This window comes from Phocoena sinus, chromosome 4 (assembly GCF_008692025.1).
Source record: "Phocoena sinus isolate mPhoSin1 chromosome 4, mPhoSin1.pri, whole genome shotgun sequence".
Classification (NCBI taxonomy): Eukaryota; Metazoa; Chordata; class Mammalia; order Artiodactyla; family Phocoenidae; genus Phocoena; species Phocoena sinus.
Window position 1 is genome coordinate 136,367,193 of NC_045766.1, and position 7,105 is coordinate 136,374,297.

The 7,105-nt window shown below is 40.1% G+C and overlaps 1 long non-coding RNA gene across 2 annotated transcripts in view; it reads right to left on the reverse strand.

Moving 5' to 3' along the window:
* LOC116752543 overlaps window positions 1-7,105 on the reverse strand; it is a 29,015-nt gene extending 21,910 nt beyond the window's left edge. For both annotated transcript variants that reach the window (XR_004349550.1, XR_004349549.1), the window contains exons 1-2: window positions 6,887-7,105; window positions 5,971-6,124 (exon numbers count right to left, since the gene is read on the reverse strand). This is a non-coding gene — a long non-coding RNA (uncharacterized LOC116752543). The remainder of the gene's footprint in view (window positions 1-5,970; window positions 6,125-6,886) is intronic.

The window sequence follows — 7,105 nt, forward strand, 5'->3', positions numbered from 1 at the left end:
AAGGTGAATACATATATATACATATATGTATACATATATATATATATTTATAAATATATAAAACTGGATCACTTTGCTGTACACCCAAAACTAACACAACATTGTAAATCAACTATACTTCAATTACAATATTTTTTTAAAAAGATGGATCTCTTCCTGAGTGTCAGATGTCAGAATTTAAAATCTTGAAATAGATAAATAAAAACTTTATTGCATGAGGCCAATTTTCATCTCCCCTACAGAAGTCTCATGATGAATTCTATCGGATCGCTTCTGGAAAAGCTGTGGCTCCTCCTTTAATATAGTATCATCCTACATGAAAACAGTTATAGCTGTTTCTCACTTCCCTCAATCCATCTCCTTCACCTAGTTATGTCCCTCAGACAAACCTGCAGTAAAACCGACACAGAGAGCTGAGTTCAGACTCCCTCATGACATCACCATCGCCTCTACCCGAACAAGCCGAGAAAATGCTATTATTCAGTCACAGGCAAACAATTCAATAGAGCAAGTGAGTACACAGTGTCTCTGGCTGAGGGCCTGGCCTCCAACAAAAATGGCCCAGACTTTCTTAAGCAAAGAAGAGAGGGAGGGAAAGTAAATGGAGGAGAAATGGTAGTGGGTTTAAGAGCGCTGCACCATAGGTTTCTGACCGGCCATGTCAGATGTGGGCTGAGGATGAGAGGAGATCTCAAACTCCGTAAAAAGCAATGGGGGCTGCAGAAAGCACAGGAAGACCATGACCCACCCCGTCCTTAGGGTATTTCCACCCTGGTGAAGGGTAAACAGCTCAGTTGCCGGATTTTGAGTTTGTTGTGCAGGGCACACCTAGAATTTTCTTTCCAGAAAGGGAGGCTCTACCAATTTTTTTAACCATTGGGTAATTATTGCAATAAAAGCTCTACACATTTGCACTTGACCCATGTGTTCCCTGTATTCGTTCATTCCCTGTGTGTTCTGTCCAGGCTATACAAAGACACGTCTTCTTCACTCTACCTTGAAGCATTTGGTTTAAGGAATTTCAACTTTCTGTTGTGTTTCATCATAATTCCTTATACTTCATATCTTCAATAAATCTTTCTTCAACACTTAGATCGAAGAGCTCAATGCTATGTACATGCAGCCAACTGACATCAAGAGGATGCAAAGGATGGTGTGAGGGACTTCCTGGTCAGTCCATCTGGTACATCACTGCCTCACATCTCAGCAAATGATGATCAGGTGAATAATTACAACTTTATTTGAGAACCAAAGCCAACCAAGACAGGGAACTTGGAAAGGTGTCTGTGTCTAGTGGTCCCCAATCTCCATCTGCTCTCCCCACAGTAATACCATATTTAGATGGGCAGGTGCTGGTCCAGAGCTATAGATCATCTCTAGACTATATTTCCTTCTATGCAGCTAGGGGGGCTATTCACAAATAAGCCTTTAGATATGCAAATTTGTTACTGAGCTGTTGCTACCTGGGGCAAAGAGGCTTTTTTTTTTTTTAATTGAATCTGTTGAGAACTGATGCTTTTGTAAAATACAATACAAATTAACTATAAAATGAGCCAGGCATCTGGATCTCCTGGCAATGTCACATTGCTGTTAAAACTTTCCAAGTACTTGACTCTCAATTTCTGTGCTTATCTCAGCGCAGACTGTCCAATAGGATGTGAGAGGAAGGTATGTACATGACCTGCAGGTCATGCTTTGAAAGGGAAGGGGCGTGGTCTCCCTTGCTCCTCCATGGTCCCCTTCTTATTGGCTAAAATGCAGCTGGCCCGTGAACTACCTGGGACCACACAGACATAACCAGTGTGTTAGGAGGACAGAGAAACAAGGCAGAGGAAGTCTGGGCTCCACTGACTTCACTGAGCAAATTGCCTCACCAGCTTGAACTTTTACACTTCTCTGGTTCAGGAGACATTGGTCACAATGGCAAACCTATACCTTATCAACATATGGACTCAAGGCCAGATTGCTAGTTGGAACATCTCTATACATATGGATGTCTGAGTATATAAACAAGTATTAAAAGTCCTCTCAGCAGTGTTCTGTAGTTTTCAATGTAGAGATTTTGCAAGTATTTTGTTACATTTAAAAGTGTTTTATGTTTTTATGCTATTATAAAAGGAGTTGGTTTAAAAAAATACATCAAAGTCACAATAAGATCCTACTGTATAGCACAGGGAATTACATTCAATATCTTGTAATAACCTATAATAGACAAGAATCTGAAAAAGAATAGATATATATGTGTGTATATATATATGTATAACTGAATCACTTTGCTGTACATCTGAAACTAACACATTATAAATCAACTATACTTCAATAAACAAATAATAATAATAACTTGGAAAAAATACATCAGAGTCCAACTGACTCTATGTCTAAATATTTGGGTAACACACCTTGAAATTCTTATTGGTTTGGTCCCTTAGTAAAAACCGAGCCAGAAATTTACCTCCTTTCCCTCCATGTGGGGACAGGCTATTGTCTCCCTTGAGCTCTGACAGCCTCTGCGCAAAGATACACCTTGGTCATAAAAAACAATATATGATTATATGTATCCTAAAAATATCATTCAGCAATGAAATAGTTTGCTATGGAGCATATGGTTTTTTCCCTGGGGGTTGAAGGAATTTGATAATGCTTTTGTATTAAATTTTGAAGCAAGTTGACGGAAAGCAGTCCATCTGCAAATGTTCCACACATAATGCACATTGACCACGGACAGGATTTAAAAAGGTGTTGGATTAGGATGCAAAAAACAATAAAGTCAGTTTAAAAGCACTTTACCCGTATTCCTGAATAATGAGCTATTAAAAGAACTGCCTTTAAAAAGACCTTTATTGAGTTGATAATTTAATAATCTTATTAATTTAGAACCGATTGCTATTTATCGCAATGTGTGTGTGTGTGTGTGTGTGTGTGTGTGTGTGTGTGTGTTTAAAGGTATCTCATTTATTTTAAGCCTTGAGTAGAGCTTTCTGAACTGTCCAGGTTGGAGCTACTGAAAGTGAGTTTTGTGACCAGTGTGGTCCAGGAATTGTTTGTAATCCATCTGTACTAAGAACAGAGACTGGGAGTCAAGTACTTAGAGACATTTATAGCAACATGACATCGCTGTGAGATCCAAATACAAGTTCCACTTTCTAACAACTAATTTTTCTTGTAGAGTATTGATACAAAAGCACCAGTTCTGAACAGACTTGACATTTTAAAAAAATGGCCTTTCACCACAGATAGCAATTGGTCTAGTAACCAATCTGTGGATACGAAGGCCCATTTTCACATTAGGCCTCGGCTTCACATATGCCTTAACTCACACACAGCCAACATAAAAACTTCTTAAGGACAGAGGCACAGAAGTGAGCACCTACAGTAAAAACAAAACAAAAACTTATCATTCATATATTCTTGCCACTTGGCAACAGAGCAAGACTGTTATAACTGATATTGATTATTATCAGTGGACAAATTTGCAAAGCATAGTTTTATGAGTATAAAAATTACAAAATAATTTACTTTATAAGAGAGAACAATTTGTATTCGTGTGTGTGTCTCAATCATAGAAACAGTAATGGTCCCCATGTCTTCTGGACTTTGTCTTCAATTCTAAAACCATTTCTTAGAATTTGCTCCAGGTGTTGGTAGCTACACCTCTGGAAAGAGTCTTTGGTTGATACCAAACGCATTTGACTTATTTCTTTGGAAAGCTTTATTTTGTCCCTGGAGAAATGCAGCCTGGTTAAATGTCTGAACAAATTGTTATTATTATTTTACTGAGCAATAAACTAAAGAGTGATTGAGTTACCAGTGACTCGCAGATATTGTTAAGCCTGGAATCACATGGTTGAATGACCAGAACTTGGGTGATTCAAATGATCCAGAAGACAAATGAGCCAGGAGCGAGAACGTCTCACACCAGTGCAAACGCAATTAATGTCAACAAAATCCCATTAAATTTATCGGTTGCCTGGCTTCTGAAAATGGTGGAACCAACCCCTTTCCTGTGCCTGCAGGGCAAATTCATTAGATGGAAAACAGCATCTTGTTAACCATGGAGTTCAGCCAGGTAAACATGGGGGGGCAGTGCCAAGTCCTTGAGACACTTACAGAGGGTCAACCTAGAAGGAGGGACCAGAGAGAGGAGTTGCTGGACTTCCTTTATGACGCACAGTAGGTTCTTCCTAAACAGTGTCTTCTTAGAGTCACCTTACAAGATGGAAAGAATATATCTGATTGTCATTCAGTTCATAAAAGAATGATTATATATGGCGGGGAGACAGAGACAGAAAGATTGAGATTTTGCCTACAAGTTCATCAAAGACTCCCACTTTTTTGTTTTTTGTCTTAGTATTTGTCTTAGTTTTTTCTCTTAGTAAGAATGATTCATTTGTGCTGACTCAACTTCAACTATATTCACATCAGATGCTCTTATGCCCACAATTGGCAACTCTGTGGAACAAAACAGAACTCGCTGGCCCCAAAAGTCATCAAACCTACAATTTTGACTTCTGTTCTATGTGCTCACACCAACTGGATGAACATTGCTAAACTCATCCAACTCTAAACACTCTTAAACGATCCATCATTGTGCTATTTGGCAATGGGATGGCGCCGCTTCTGAGATAACTCATGCCGCAAAACTCAACAACACTCCCCTTGTTCAAAGTAGAGATGATGAACAGTGAAAGGGCCATGTCACAAAGGGCTTTTGTGTGAACAGACTTACCACCCTGGGGTGAGAGAAGTGTAGCCTGGAGAATAGTTTGGCTGGATAAGGCAAAAAAAAAAAAAAAAAGCCAAACAATCAAAAAGCATGGATTTTCAAAGAGATCATTTTCCCAGCCATGTCTGATTCTGAATTCAAACCCTTAGATTTCATGGTGTTCTATCAAAAATCTACTGAAATCAATCCAAAACAGAAAAATATTGAGGTGAAATGTTACCAGCATCAGAAAAAATGTCGAAAATACTTTTCTTATGGAGCAAATGTTCTTTGTTGGTTAAGTGGCTAATGCAAGATGTAGCACATTATGGCAGTGGGAAATTTAAAAATTATTACTTGTTCATTGAGTCAAAGCTTATGTGTCTGGCATTGCTCAAGGCTCATGGGATAGTATTTCTTTGTGCTTTTGCTTAATTTTTTTTTTTCCATTTTTAATAGTGATTAATGCATGAAGAAAATCTGGGAGGTAATGAGACAGAATTCCAGAAGGGAATGGCAGAGTAATCCATTTAAGAGAGGGGAATCCCGTGAAATCTAAGAAATTTGAGCTACCATAACTCCCAGTGTCCTTTAATTTTTGTATTTTTACTTAGCTCACGGGAGAAATCAAAATTCATAAATGATGGCTGATCGTGGATCTTTAGGGATAACAAAAGTTGACATGTGATTAACATTCTGAAGAAAACTAGATTCTGGTTATTCTTAACATGCCATGACAAGGCCCTTCCAGAATGCAGAGCAGAGGCCATTGCGGAACAGGGGGAAACGTGGGATGAGGTCGAAAAATCAATAGAACCAAGAAGCAGCAAGCATAGGGCAAGGCGGAAGGAGGGACAGAGAATATACCTCATGGCCTCCTAGAAGAAGTTCTGAAATGTAATGAAGGAAGTAGAGGGAATATCTGTACATTAAACTGCCTGGAGCCTTCCCCATATTCTCCTAGACTCCTGAGCCTTTCTTTCATAGCATTTTTTCTTTGCTGATTTCGATGTTACCCAAAAAAATTTGTAGAGTTTCACTGCTGATTTTTTCTCCAGACCATTTGCTCATTCTTGCCCTGGGCACCCTAATCCATAACTATGGTCAGCTGAGACAAAACTAGCTGCTTCACGATTTACCGACTCATGCAGTCTCCACAACATCGATCCCAGCAGAAATGTAGATCAGCTTTTCCAGGGAGAGCCTCCCTCCTGAAGAAATGACCCTAGGCCAGTGTCCACCACAGAGAGAAATCCCGAAGAACTCACCTGGGTGTGCAGGCAGGAGTTGGGAGGGTCACAGGGTCTCACAGTCCATGTGACACACCATAGGCAGGAGCTCATAACTTGCTGCTCCCAGCAGTAAGACAGTGATGTGTCAGCTCTTTTCCTCTCTCCTTGCCAACTAGAATTCATTTGGATCCTAGAAAGTGGAGGAGACCAGAAATCAGTTTCCCTTATTACCCACTATCATATACCGCTATTTTGGCAGAACTGGGCCCTGCAGCTGTGTGGAGGGCAAAGTCTATTTCAGTCCTGCCATCAGAATATCCAGCAGCCAATGGACAGGGGGGTTCGGTGTAAACTGGGGGAGGGAGAGGGAGCGGGTTGGAGGGGTGTATGCAAAAGCTACAGGCACTGAAGGGGTCAGAGATCTGCTAAATAAAGTGAACCTTTTCTTCCACGATTTGTTTCTCCTTGGATCACCATTGGCAATTGCCCCCCAGATAAGAGGGAGCCCAGCTGGGGCCACTCTGCAAATTCATGAGGCAGGGGAAACACACAAGCTGGGCATATGCATGATTATTACAGGAAGAGGAAAACACTGGAACTATTTAGCATCTCATGGTTGGACAGGGCTATTGCTGAGACAGTGGTGGGGAAGAGACAAATGGGGTGGGGAAAATTCTCTAATCTTAATAAAATCTGTTTGTCTCTTCCAGTAAGTAAAATATTGAGTGATTACGTGTCTGACCCTTTAATATCATCAGTGGAACGAGAGAGATCTAAAGGAAAATATTTAGAAAAACAGAGTCTATATTTTGCCTTGCCTGTGTTATGCCTTAATAGGTTCTCTCATTAGCAATAAGCCAATTCTATAGAAACAATGCTTTCTCAGCAGGCAACAGCAAGTTAATAAGGTACCCTCAACACTCCTTAGAGCTCCCAGGCTTTAAGAACCTACCTAAAGAGATATTGTGGCTTTCCTGGTACTCGGCACACATTTCAGTGGGGAATAAATGGGTGTGTGCGAGGCAGTAAAGAGCAACTTCCCTTAACAAGCTTACTCTTTTCTGCCACTGTCCACCAACATGGGGGAACATGAGCAAAGCAATTATTCAGGCTTTACCTGCAAAAGGGGAAATATCATACAACCATCAGAATACATACTACAAAGGTTAAT